Source organism: Sus scrofa, chromosome 13, assembly GCF_000003025.6.
Source record: "Sus scrofa isolate TJ Tabasco breed Duroc chromosome 13, Sscrofa11.1, whole genome shotgun sequence".
Taxonomy (NCBI): domain Eukaryota; kingdom Metazoa; phylum Chordata; class Mammalia; order Artiodactyla; family Suidae; genus Sus; species Sus scrofa.
In genome coordinates this window covers 86,594,847-86,609,342 of record NC_010455.5, presented here as the reverse complement: position 1 = coordinate 86,609,342, position 14,496 = coordinate 86,594,847, and the positions used below count along the sequence as shown (strand labels likewise).

Sequence of the window (14,496 nt, the reverse complement as noted above, 5' to 3'; positions counted from 1 at the left end):
AACAAATGAATATAAAAAAACAGAAACAGATTCACAGTTACAGAGAACAAACTAGTGGTTATCAGAGGGGGAGGTGAGAGACACAATGGGGAAGGCGATTAAGAGGTACAAACCACTAGATATAAAATAAATAAGCTACAAGGTTATATCATATAGCACAGGGAATATGGCCAAAATGTTTTGTACCTTTAAATGAAGTATAATCCATAAAAATATTGAATCATTATGTTATATATTGAAACTTACATAATATTATAAATCAAATATAATTCAGTGAAAAAATTTAATAAATAAGTAAAGGAATTTGGATCAGGAAAAAATGACAATGGATAAAGAAATTGTAATATAATCATACAATGGGATACTTCATAATTATAAAAAAGAATGAATTACTGGTATATACAATAGCATGAACTAATATCACAAAAATTCTACTAAGTAAAAAAAGCTGCATGCCTGGAGTACATAATATGTGATTCCACTTACAGAATCTGTATAAACAGGCAAAATTTTATATGGTAAGAAAAAAATCAGGACAGTTGTTGCCTATAATGGATGGGGTGAGGATTTACCTGAAAGGGGTAAGAGGAAGCTTTCTGGGCTGAGGCTAACATTTTGCATCCTGATATTGGTCTAGGTTACACAGGTGAATATACTTGTAAGAATTCATCACATGGCACTCTTAAGACTTACATACTTTAATGTATGGAAATTTTACCTTGAAAGATAAAAGGAACCCAGTATAAACATCAGACAATAATTAGTTATAGGTATGCTGAAGTATCTGGTGGAAATGTATTGAAGTTTTCAACTTACTATGAAAGGCATCGAAAAATTAAAAAACACTGACTGAGGGGTAGAGGGATAGGTGGATGGATATATGACAAAGCAAGTATAGTAAAATCTTTATTGTAAAAACTGGATAATGAATATATGGGTGTTATCCACTGTAACAAATCTCAACTTTTCTGAATATTTGAAAATTTTTGTAATTAAATATTGTGAAAAACCAATACATTTGTCTTATTGTCATTTGCACAATCCATTTCATTAATCAAGTTAAACATACTAATTTTAAAGTACATTTAATTGAAGAGTGAAATCCTGTAATATTTTATTGTCCTAGAGACATGGATTTTTAATGTTTCACTGATATGTGCAGTAGTAGTTGATGATTTTGATGCTATCAGTACTCTCACTGAAGCAGATTTCAAGTCACTCAAGGCAGAATTGGGAAAAAGTGCTCACAGCTGTTTCCTGTGAACTGGTACATGTTGGTATGAACAACTCCTGTTCCAACCCCATCAAATAGGTTAACAATTCTTAAGGACTGAATTGTGCCTCTGCAAAATTCATATGTTGAAGCCTTAACTCCAAATATGATTTTATTTGGAGACAAGGACTTTAGATAGGTAATTATAGTTAATGAGGTCATAAAGGTGGCACACAATAGGACTGGTATATCCTTAGAAGAAGAAAAAGAGACATTCAAGATCTTTCTCTTCCTGCACATGCACAGAAGAAAGACCAGGTGAGGACACAGGGAGAAGGAAGTTATCTGCAAGCCAGGAAGAAATTTCACCAGAAACCAACCCTGATAGCACTTTGATCTTGGTCTTCTGACCTCCATAACTGTAAGAAAATAAATTTATGTGGTTTAAGCTATCCAGACTGTGTAGTTTGTAATGACAGTCCTAACAGAGTAATACAGGAATCATGTTTTATTCTCTGAAAGAATAATATAAGATTAGTTTTACTATTGCTTCTTAAATTTTTTCAGTATGCACAAGGTTTTGATTGATGAGTTTGAGCACTGATTCTGTCACTCTTGAAAATTATATATCCTAATCTAGAAAAATCTTCCTCTCCTACAAGGAAAATGGCCTCAATCACATTGTCTTTTGAGAGAAGCCCCCTATTTAATATTTAAGTGTCATATTTCAACAAAAAAAAGCAAATGAATAAAAAAGCAAAAGAACCGCATGATTCACTACCTAAAAGCACATTAATGGCTGGCTAGATAATTAGCAGTACTTTTTGTCAAATGCTATTGAAGAGGAATTTATGCTAAGAGTAATTCACTTTATCTTATGTTTAGACTTTAATCAGTAGCTCACTTTCTCTTTAGCTAAAGCATTAGCTAAATTGCATTGGGAAAATAAAACCCAGAGGCAGAAACTAATTGGAAACATTGCTTTTAGGTAATGAACCACTTAAACAACCATTTGGAGGGATTCATTAAATTTTAGTTTGGGGGAGTTCTCACATAACTTATCTGGAAAATGCATAATTGTGAGATATATATATATATATATATATATATATATATTTGTCAAAATCATCGAATACTAGGGGACTTTGGCAATTCATTTCATTTCACCAAATTTCATCAAAATTTTCCTAAATGTTGATACTCCAAAGATTAAAAAAAAAAGAAGATAAAAAGGAAGTATTCTACTACCTAAGTGGCCTAATAGAAAGGGAAACACATTTAAACCTCTACCAGGTGATAAGGGCAATTAAAGAGGTATGAATATGGTGCTATAGGAACACAGTGAGAGATCAGTATATTCTTTTTAGGTAGGTGACAGTCTACAGTCAGTGCCGTAATTTCTCTCTCTCCCTCTCCCTCAGCTTTCGTATTTTAAAGGTAACTGTAGAGAAGAGTCAAAATATCCCTGCAAGAAACTACAGGAAGTCAGTTTGCTCCAAGTCTGATGTTTTGCTAAGGGGGTTGCTCAAGGCAAAGAAATGAATCCTACATAACTATAGAAATAACCAGTGAGGCATCTTCCTATGGAGAACCCCAGAAGCTTCACCTTGGGTAGAGAGAACTTCAGCAAGAAGTGAGCACATTTGGTCTAAATAAATATCATTCTCATCATAGAGGAAACTGATACCTTGAGAAGTGAAGCTGTTTTTACCAATAACGAAAAGAAATGGCTCAGTCCCAAAGATGTCCAGGAGCAATTTTCCTAGTTGATTAGTCTAGGTTTTTTCACACTCATTTCAAACATGGAGACTGTTTTAAAGAGATGTCCAGATCTTTCCCAGAAGGAGCAACATAATGCTGGACACAGGACAAACTAAAAATGCTGACCCCTTGCTTAAAAAATCAGAATTTTAAGAGGGCAGGGGTAGCACATGAGGTGCTCAATGCAACTGCACTTTCTGTGAGGCCCTTGAGGCCAGCCCTGGCCAGTGGGCAATATCACTTTACACATCGAAGCAAGCTAAATATTTTCTATTTCTATCCAGTAATGGAAATCATTGGTTTAGAATGTAGCAAATGCAAGTCAGAGTTCTAGCTCTGTCATATAACACCTATTGAATTTGTAGCAAGTTATTTTCATTTTTCCTCACTGAAATCTGGCCATGCAAATTAAACTTCTATTGCAAGTACAGAATCACATATGAATTACAGGTGTGAATTTTTTACAAATAACTGAATTTTTTACAAATAACTGAATTTTTTACAAATTATGAAAATTAGTAACTTTAAAATATTGCTATTAGTGTTAGGACAAGAATTACACTAATTAGAAAATCTTTTGGGAGTTCCTGCTGTGCTGTAATGGGTTAAGAATCCAACTGCAGTGGCTAGAGTCACTGCAGAGGTGTGAGTTTGATCCCAGGCCTGGCCCAGTGGGTTAAAGGATCCTGCATTGCTGCAGCTGTGGTGTAAGCAGCTCAAATTCAATCCTTGGTCCAGGAAATTCTACATGCCATGGGTGTGGCCATTAAAAGAATGAAAACAAACAAACAAAAAAAGTCATGCAGGACACTAAGAAATACTCTTTGTGCAGGGCTGCCCTATGCACTGCAGGAAGTCCTTTCGATGCCATAGTGTCCCTGTTAGTGTGACAATAACAAATGCTCCCTCACACCCGCCCATTCCCAGTATGAACTCTGAGATGTGGGTCATTCTGTGTTGGAATCACCAGCATATATCCATGCAAACCCTTTCAGGATGATCTAGATTCCAGATGGAGCCACACATCTGTACTTCATGGGAGTGTACCTCATATCTTTATGTACCTGGCCTAGAAGCAATTCCCAACTCCTAAGGGCATGCCTTAAGTTTCTCCTAAGCAAGATCTCTACTTTTCCTTCACCTCATATACCATACTCATGTATAACAAGCAATTCTGGGCTCATACATATTATCCCAGCTTCATTGAGGGTTGAGCCCCAAGAAACGAAAATTGGAAGCAAAATCTTTATATGACTCTCTTATAGGAAATAGTTAACTGGCTAGAGTTTGGAGGTGGGCTATAACCATGGGTAGATTTTTAAAGACTAGCTAAGGCAGGAGCACCTCTGGAAATAACCAAAATGAGAGAGCTGGTGAGTAGTTCTATGTCAAAATTTTGGAAGACTGTCAGAAATTAGAGACAAAGTACAAATGCCAAGTCTCCAGGGCAGAAGCAAGCGTTAAATGAGAAAAAGGATCAAAAGTCAACAAACAGATGGAGATGGAATTTAAGAGTTAGCAGGCAAGGAACATAAGAGTAGGGATGGTCTGGGATGACAGCCAGACTACTTTTGTTTGGGAGCTCATTATTATTGTTTGGTGGTGCTCATTGCACAACTCTCTGAATATATCAAAAAACAGTACCTTTTAAAAGGGTAAATTTTATGGTATGTAAATTTTGTCTACATATATATGTGAATTATGTCTAAATCTGTTTTTTCAAATAGTATGTGATTAAAATTGATAAATATGGAGGAAAGAGTGTGGCAGGAACCTGTGTACCTAGTAATCTAAGATCCTGGAGTTCCCGTCATGGCTCAGTGGTTAACGAATCCAACAAGGAACCACAAGGTTGCAGGTTCGATCCCTGGCCTTGCTCAGTGGGTTCAGGATCCGGCGTTGCCGTAAGCTGTGGTGTAGGTTGCAGACACAGCTCAGATCCCGCGTTGCTGTGGCGTAGGCCGGCAGCTACAGCTTCCATTAGACCCCTAGCCTGGGAACCTCCATATGCCGCAGGTGTGGCCCTAGAAAAAAGGCAAAGAGACAAAAATAATAATAATAATAATAAAATCCTTATATGTTAACACAACCTCTTTGTGTATACGGAAATGAAAGTGAAATGGCATCTCTGGTCAGGGCTTCTGGCAGTAACAAGTCATAACATCACATATCTAAGAGAGCAGCAGAAAGATTACGTACACTGATTTTCTTCATCTGTGAAAGTAAGGAGTTTATTTTCCAGTCTAAAATATTCACAGTTATCAGAAATATCAAAACATATCTCCCTAACTTGGGAATTTCCACATGCTGTGGGTGCCCCCCCAAAAAAAGTCAGTAAAAAAAGAAGTATGAAAAATAATATTTTCATGAATTTAATGATAGGATTCATATAAAATGCTTTATTTAAATCATTATCTAAAATTTGTTCTAGTTCTTAAATTATTTTTAAGCACATATGGATTGTACTTGACAATATGTCTCCATTTTTTTCTTACCAGTATGAAGCTCCATCATGTCTCAATGTGCTAAAGCCAATAATTTACATAAATCATTTAAGATTTGGCTCCAATCTAGCAGAGCACAAATAAACATTAAAATGTAAAATAAACATATAATGGATATTATTAGACCATGTTTAGCTCATGGCTAATTTTGTGGTATATGGTATCATATTTGTTCCTGTGTCCAAAAACATTCTCAGTTTGCTGAAAACCTCTGCCGGGTAAAGGAATGGGAATCTGTAAATATGATTATAAATAAAACAATGATTTTAACCTCTTCTTTGGATGTGTATCAAAGAAATTGAGAAAAAATTATAATACCATTTGGCATTGAAACATTTAATTTAACAATTATGTATTCAGTATACTGTTAATTAGTTTTCAAGACGCATTTTCAAATGTTCTTGAATTGTAATGTAATTAAACTGAGGTGAAAATCAGAAGAATAAAAGAAAAAATATGTCCTTGACCACAATGCCTGTGCTATGTTCCATTGGGCAGTCACTGACTACTGAAGAATTCTAGGAAAAAATATGATGCATTTGTTCATTAACAATATGTATTGAATTCAATCATAAACAAACCACTGCACTGAAAACTTGGGTTATACAGGTGCCAACTTGCACACAGTCTTTGCCCCCACTGGGCTCAGAATATTTTGGGAAGACAACACATGAACATACAAAACTAATTATAACATACCACGTGAGGATGGTGATAGTGAGAGGTTTTGAAAATCTATAGAAAGAGTATTTAACACAATGGTGTGAAGAAAGAATAGCAAAAAAAAAAGGAGTTAGAAGGATTTGGGGAATAAGGCCTGAGCCAAGTCTTATATAGGAGTTACCCATGTAAAGGGAAGAGGTGGGATCTGGAAGCAAGAAAGGATTCCAGAACAAGAGGCTGAATTTGGGATTGTTCCATCCTATTAATTTGGGGGGAATAGTTTGAGAAGGATAGGTCCTAGTTCTTCTTTATATGTTTGGGAGAATTCTCCTGTGAAGCCATCGAGTCCTAGACTTTTACTTGCTCGGAGTTTTTTTCAATTACAAATTTAATTTCCCTACTAATTATCAGTCTGTTAAAAGTGTCTGTTTCTACTTGACTTAGTTTTGGCAAGTTGTATGTTTCTAGAAATTTGTCCATTTCTTCTAAATTGTCCAGTTTATTAGCATTTAATTGTAGTAATCTCATGTTTTTTTTGTATCTCTGTGGTACTGGTTGTTATTTCTTCTCTTTCACTTCTTTATTTGGGTCCTCTCTCTTTTCTTCTTGGTGAGCCTGGCTAAACGATTAACAATTTTGTTTATCTTTACAAAAAAAAAAACCGGCTCTTGGTTTCATTGATCTTTTCTATTTTTTTAAATCTCCATCTTATTTATTTCCTCTCTGATCTTTATTAGTTCCTTCCTTCTGCTGAACTTGCACTTTATTCTTCTTTCTCTAATTCCTTCCATGGTAGGTTAGAGTATTTGAGATTTTTCTTGTTTCTTGAGGAATCCTCATAGAACAGCTTTTACTGCATCTCAGTATTTTCTGATTTCATCTTTGATTTTATCATTGATCCATTGTAGGTTTTTTAGTAGCATGTTGTTTAGTTACATGCATTTGTTCTTTTCCCATGTTTCTTTCTAAAGTTCATTTCTAGTTTCATACTCTTGAGGTCAGAAAAATCTTGAAATAATTTCTGTCTTCTTAGATTTATTGAGACTTGTTTTGTGGCCTAACAGCAATCCATGTGCCCTTGAAAAGAATGTGTATATTGCTTTTTTGGGGTGGAATGTATTATGGATACCTTTTAAGTTCTGGCCTATTGTTCACTTAAGATCACTGTTTCCTTATTTATTTTCTTTCTGAATGATCTGTCAATTAATGTAACTGGGGTGTTTAAAATCCTCTACTATTATTGTATTATTGTCAATTTCTCCTTTAAGGTCTATTAATATTTGCTTTATATATTTTGATGCTCCTGTGTTGGGAGCATATATGTTTACAAATGTTATATCTCCTTCTTGTATTGATCCTTTTTTTCATTATGTAATTCCCTTCTTTTGTAATAGCTTTTGTGTTAAAGTTTATTTTATCTGATATGAATATTGCTATCCTCATTTTCTTCTCATTTCAGATTGCATAAAATATCATCCCTATTTTCTTCTCACTTCTGTTTGCATGAAATATGTTTTTCTATCACTTTATGTTCAGTCTGTTTTTTGTGTTTAGCTATGTTAGTCTTTTGTAGGTAGCTTATGGATAGGTTTTTTTTTTTATTCAATCTCCCATCCTATGTCTTTTGATTAGAGCATTTTATCATTGACATTTAAAGTAATTATTGATAGGATGTACTTAATGTCATTTTATTCTTTGCTTTTCATTTGTTTTTGTAGTTCTTCTCTGTATATTTATTCTTTTTGTATTTTCCTTTGTGGTGTAATTATTTTCTTTAGTAGTATGATTGTGTTCCTTTTCAGTTTTTGTGGCTCTGTTGTAGGTTTTTTATTTGTGAGCTTCATATATGCTGGCCTATAACTATACTTACTTGTTTTAAACTGTTAGTCATTTATGTTAAAACACATTCTGACATATCTACCTTTTTTTACTCCTCTTTCTCACATTTTGTGTTTTTGATGTTGTACTTTACATCTCTATGTTTATCCCTTAACAGATTATTTTAGTTATGGTTACTTTTACAACTGTCTTGTCTTTTAATTTTCATACTTATTTAAGTGATTTTCATACTTATTTAAGTGATTTTCATACTTATTTAAGTGATTCATCACTTATTTAAGTGATTAATCTTCAGTTATTTCTATATATTACTATATATTTGCCTTTCTTAGTAGGATTTTCCCTTTCCTATAGATTCTTGCTTCTTTCCACTTAGAGAATACTCTTTAACATTTCCTTTGGAGTAGGTTTAGTATTAATGAACTCTTTTGTTTTTGTTTATCTGAGACGTTCTTTATCTCTCCTCCTATTATAAATGATAACCTTGCTAGGTAGAGTAGCTTAGGTTGCATGTTTTTCCCTTACAGCACTTTGAATATATCATGCCAGTCCCTTCTTGCCTGTCAAGTTTCTGCAGAGAAATCATCTGATAGCCTTATAGGGATTCCTTTGTGTATGATTCCTTGTATTTGTCTTGCTGCCTGTAGAATTTTTTTATCTTTAACTTTTGCTATTTTAATTATGATATATCTTGAAGTGGGTATATCTGGATTCATCTTGTTTGGGACCCTCTGTGCTTCCAGTACCTGAATATATGTTTCCTATTTCAGGGTTGGGAAGTTTTCAGCTATAATTTATTCAATTATATTTTTGATTCCCTTCTCTCTCTTCTTCAGGGAGAATGTTAACTATGAATGTTGAGCTGCTAATGTTGATATCCTTAATGTTATTCCAGAGATCTCTCAATTGTTTTGATTTTGATTTTTTTTAACGTGTTTATCTTTTTGCTGTTCTTATTGGATGATTTCCATCATTCTATCCTCCAGGTGACTTATGCATTTTTTTATGTATCACTTAGTCTGCAATTCATTCTTCTAGTGTGCTATTTATTTATTTATTTACTTATTGCTTATTAGGGCTGCACCTAAAGCATATGGAAGGTGCTAGGCTAGGGGTTAAATCAGAGCTACAGCTGCCAGCCTATGCCACAGCCACAGAAACATGGGATCTGAACTATATCTGCAACCTACACCAAAGCTCATGGAAATGCCAGATCCTTAACCCACTGAGCAAGGCCAAGGATCAAACCCACATCCTCATGGATCCTATGAGCAGGTTAGTTAACTGCTGAGCCATGAAGGGAACTCCCTAGTGTGTTTTTAAAATTTCACCTACTGAATTCTTCATTTGTGATTATGTCTTTTTTATTTTTTACTTCCTTGCTAATGTTTGCTGTTTGCATAAATTCTTTTCTCTGAATCAGTTAACATTTTTTATTGCATATGCTATGAATTCTTATTCTGGCAAACTGTTTACTTCTACTTTCATTATTTTTTTAGAGGTTTTCTCTCACCCTTTCATTGTGAGTACTTCCTCTGCCTTTTCATGTTGCTTAACTTTCATTGCTTCTGTGAGTTTAGGTGAAATAGTTAAGCACTGCTGTCTTAAAGAGGTGTTCTTATGTAGGAGCATCCATATACAGACTGAGTGTGCTCAATGATTTTGGTGGGAGAGCTGGATTTTATGTGGATACTAGGAACATCTTTTCTCAGCATGTGCTGGCAGCTATCACCTTGTTGGGAGGAGGGGGCTGGAGTTGGAAAGGCTAAGGCTGGTTCTGTGCATGAGGGAGGGTCTTCCCATCTGCTCAGTGACCACCACCACCCTGTCAGGGGCAGGGTCTGATCCCAAGTTACTGGAGCAGAAGACATGAATGTTGGGCCCAAGGTTTCTTTGCTCCTGTGTGTATGTTTTTCCTTCTCCTCAGAGCAGGTGGGACCCTTGCCCCAGAGAGGGGATAGCTAAAGCAAGTGGGGCCCATGTGCAGAGTACCAATGCTGTGTATGTGCAGGCTCCCATGGTTCTGCTCAGATGCAGCCTCAGATGTAAGTCCCTTTTGTCCCTCAGAGTCTATGAGTGTCCCAGCCTCCACCACCTTCACCTTGTTGTTGGAAATTCTCCACAGGGTAGGCAGGACCTGCATGGATTCTTGGCATGTATGAGGGGTGAGCTATTGTGAAGTGACCACTGTCAAAGAGCTGGGCTACTTCTGAGGCACAGCTTGATTAACACCCACAATAGCCACCACCACCCCACCCAGTCTCTGCACTAGAACCAGGTACCTCTGCATCCCAAGGTCAAGTCTTGTACTGGGTTGTGGCCACCCTAGATCCAGTGCTATGATGTGATATGGAAGAAGTGGGGCCAGAACATTCACTTGGCCTGGGTTGGAGCATGTGAAAAGGTGGTTGCAAGATATCTGGAAGCCACTAGAACAGACTTCTCTCTGTTCTGCCTCAGGGGCTAGCTAGCATGTACAGACCTCTCAGGAGTGGAGTCCAGGCTTTCTACAGTTCTTCTGTTTCCCCAATCAGCCAAGGGGGCTTATGTCTCCTATGTAGGACCCTAGGACTGGAGTTCCCAATCTGTTTTTCAACCTGACCCCTCCCCAGAGCAGGTATTCTACCTGTGTAATGTTGTCCTTTTTTCCTCTGGTCTCTTCAAAGGACACAGATCCCAACCCAATTACTTTTCTTCCCTTCATACTTAATTAATGTACATATTTCTTACAGTATTGGTTGTACAGAAGTCCTTCTGCCAGCTCCCAGTGAAAATTTTCATCATATGGAGATATTTTTAATATCTTCATGAGGGAGAGGTGAGTTCCACGTCCCGTTATTCCATTATCTTGATCCCAACCCTAAAAGATAAAGAAGTTTTTAGAAAAACTCCTGGTTTCTAGCTAAGTAGATTGTGATGCTGCTAGTTAAGATAGGAGACATACAAGAAGATGCCTAAAGTAAATTCAGTTTTATTTTAAATATGATGAATTAGTGATATAGTGATGCCATTGTCATACCTAGATGGACATGTCTAGTAGGCAACTGAATTTGTGAATCTATAAGGACAGAGATCTCTGTGGGAGCTAGAGTTTTGGGAATTTTGTATATGGGGGTAATCATTGAAAACATTTTAAAAGATGAGATTACACATCTCATCTTAATAAATAAGGATTTGCTAAGTAACATATCCTATGGAATGCAGACATTTATGTTATGTTGGAAATATAAGTTGTGAAAGAGACAAACATCTGCAAAAGTATGAGAAACAGAAGGACGTGATGTCAGGGAGCAGAGGGCCATGAAGAATAAGTAAATAAAAACTAAATTATTTTCACTGAATCTGGAAACACAGAGGTCATTGGTGAACTATGCTAGAATCATTTCCATAGAGAGTTGACAAAGCAAGCCAGATTGCAAGTATTTGAGAAATAATTGGAAAATAAGATATCAAAAAAGTTTTTCAGTTGAGAAGAGGAGAAAAGCACTCTATGTTGCATAAAAGAAAAAATAGATGCAAGAGGTTACTTTTTTGGATGAGAGGCATAGGCCTAAATTTTCACTAAAGGAAAGTAAATAAAGAAAGAAAAAAAGATATTGAACATATAGGAGGTAGATAGCTCAAAGAGATCAGAAAATTCAGAGAAATTGCTAGGACAGAAGGAAAAGGAGTTAAGAGGCATAAAAATGGTTTCTGGTTCATGTTCTCAATCCAGAAACAAAAATATATATGCTTAGGGTCCAGAGTTTGGCATAGTGTATCAACCCAGGTTCGTTAGTTAAGATGGATTTGTCTTGACCAGGCTGCCACATCTGAAATTCACTATCCCCAGACTGGAATTGTTTGTTTTCTATTTAGTAAGTACAGTCTTGAAATTAAGAATGAATTTAACTTTCTCTTCTTTCTACACTTGTGTGTGTATTTGAGTGTGTGTTTTCATCTAGCAGACTAGCTTCATGTCTTCTGTGTTGTTTGAATCTTCATAATATATACAGATCATTTTTGCAATCAGAAAAGTATTAAGAATGTTTCTATTATTAATATAACAAGAATCAATGGGTCAGAGAAGTTTTAGAAAAACATCTGACTAAATTCAGTGGGTAGGGAATGGACAGAGTTTCTTTTAACATTAATTCATAAGGCACTAAATCCACAGGTAATATATCTAATCAGGAAAACTATATACAAACATTGAAAGTAAACTAATTCTACTTATTCACTAGAAATGACCAGATATTTTTTAAATGCCTTATTATTTGTTTTTATAAACTATAGACAAACCCATTTTGGGGAGTGTTGTATTCCCAAGGTTTAAAACTCATCACTGAATAATTATGATAGAAAGAAAAATACTATGAGGATTAAACAAAAGAAGACTAGAAAATACCAAAACTTTTAATAACATGATATATTTGTGAATATATAAAACCGAGTTGCTGACAGAGAAATTATATTTGAAAGCTAATGGACATAGTTGGAAAAATAATTTTTTTATTAAATCACTGGACAAAATATTCAATCGTCCTGTTACTGCAAGTAACACAGTACAATATTTGTCTATTCATGGCTATTTACACTCTCCTTGTGTATTCAAACATTACTCAAACAGTAGTCAATTGTTTAAAAATTAGAAATTGTGTATTAATATATTAGTTTTTACTGTATTAATTTTAAAAATATTGATTCTTCTCATCCAAAACCATTGCTTATATTTTCTGTATTTTACAATATTCATTAAAATTTAAGCCTTTTCACTGATGAAAGGAATCAAAAATGAAAAAACAGATGGGAAGATATATCAGGCTCATGGATTGAAAGAATCAATATTAACAAAATGACTGTACACCCAAGGCAATCTACAAATTCAATTAAATACCTATCATATTACCAAGGACATTCTTCACAGAATTAGGACAGAACATTTTGAAATTTGTTGCAGAAACACAAAAAGGCTTTGAATAGCCAAAGCAATATTGAAAAGAAAAAAAACAGAACTGGAGGAATCAGGCTCCCTGGCTTAAGACTATACAACAAAGCTACAGTCATAAAAACAGTACGGTACTGACACAAAAACTAAAATATAGGTCAGTGGAATAGGATGGAAAGCCCAGAAATAAACCTATGCACCTATGGTCAACTAACCTACCACAAAGGAGGCAAGAATATACAGTGGAGGAAAGATAGTCTCTTCAATAAATGGTGCTGGGAAAACTGGAAAGCTACATGTAAAATAATGAAATTAAAACATTCTCTAATGCCATACACAAAAATAAACTCAAAATAGATTAAAATACTATAAAACTCCTAGAATAAAACATAGGCAGAATGCTCTTTGACATAAATCACAGCAACATCTTGTTTGATCCACCTCCTAGAATAATGATAATAAAAACAAACAAACAAACAAAAAAAACCCAATGGGACCGATAAACTCAAAAGCATCTGCTTAGTTAAGGAAACCTTTAAAAAAAGAAAGACAGGAGTTCCCATCATGGTGCAGTGGAAATGAATCCAATTAAGAACCATGAAGTTGCAGGTTCTATCTCTGGCCTTGCTCAGAGGGTTAAGGATTCTGGCGTTGCCATGAGCTGTGGTGTAGGTTGCAGATGTGGCTCGAATCTGGCATTGCTGTGGCTGTGGCTGTGGCATAGGCCAACAGCTGTAGCTCCAATTAGACCCCTAGCCTGGGAACCTCCATATGCTGTGGGTGTGGCCCTAAAAATACAAAAAAAAAAAAAAAGAAAGAAAGAAAGACATCCCACAGAATGGGAGAAAAATCTTTGCAAATGATACAACAAACAAGAGCATAATCTCCAATTTAAGCATAATCTTTGCAAATGATACAACAAACAAGAGCATAATCTCCAATTTATATAATCTCCAAAATATATAAACAAATAATACAATTAAACAACAAAAAAAAAACTAACAACCCATTTGAAAAATGGGCAGAAGAGTTAAATAGACATTGCTCTGATGAAGATCTATGGATGACCGTCAGGCACATGAAAAAATGCTCAACATCAGTATTAGTGAAATGCAAAGCAAAACTACAATGAAGTACCCATCATTAACGAGTCTACAAATAACAAATGCTATAGAGGGGGTGGAGATAAGAGAAACTTCCTACACTGCTGGTAGGAACATACATTGGTAAAACCGCTATGGAAAATAATATGGAGGTATCTCAGAAAACTAAATATAGAACTACCATAAGATCCAGGACAAAACTTTCATTCAAAAAGATACATGCACCCCTATGTTCATTGCAGCACTATTCACAATAGCCAAGACATGGAAAAAACCTAAATGTCCATCAATAAATGAATGGATTAAGAAGATGAGGTACATATAGACAATGAAATACTACTCAGCCATAAAAAGGAAAAAATGTCATTTGAAGTAACATGGATGCAACTAGAGTTTCTCATACTAAGTGAAATAAGTCAGAAAGAGAAAGACAAATACCATGTGCTATCACTTATATGTGGAATCTAAAATATGGCACAGATGATC

General features: G+C 35.2%; 1 long non-coding RNA gene across 3 annotated transcripts in view; it reads right to left on the bottom strand.

Annotated features, from left to right (window-relative positions):
- LOC106505711 overlaps nt 1-14,496 on the bottom strand; it is a 51,192-nt gene that overhangs the window by 15,594 nt on the left and 21,102 nt on the right. For all 3 annotated transcript variants that reach the window (XR_002337710.1, XR_002337709.1, XR_002337711.1), the window contains exon 2: nt 10,711-10,840. This is a non-coding gene — a long non-coding RNA (uncharacterized LOC106505711). The remainder of the gene's footprint in view (nt 1-10,710; nt 10,841-14,496) is intronic.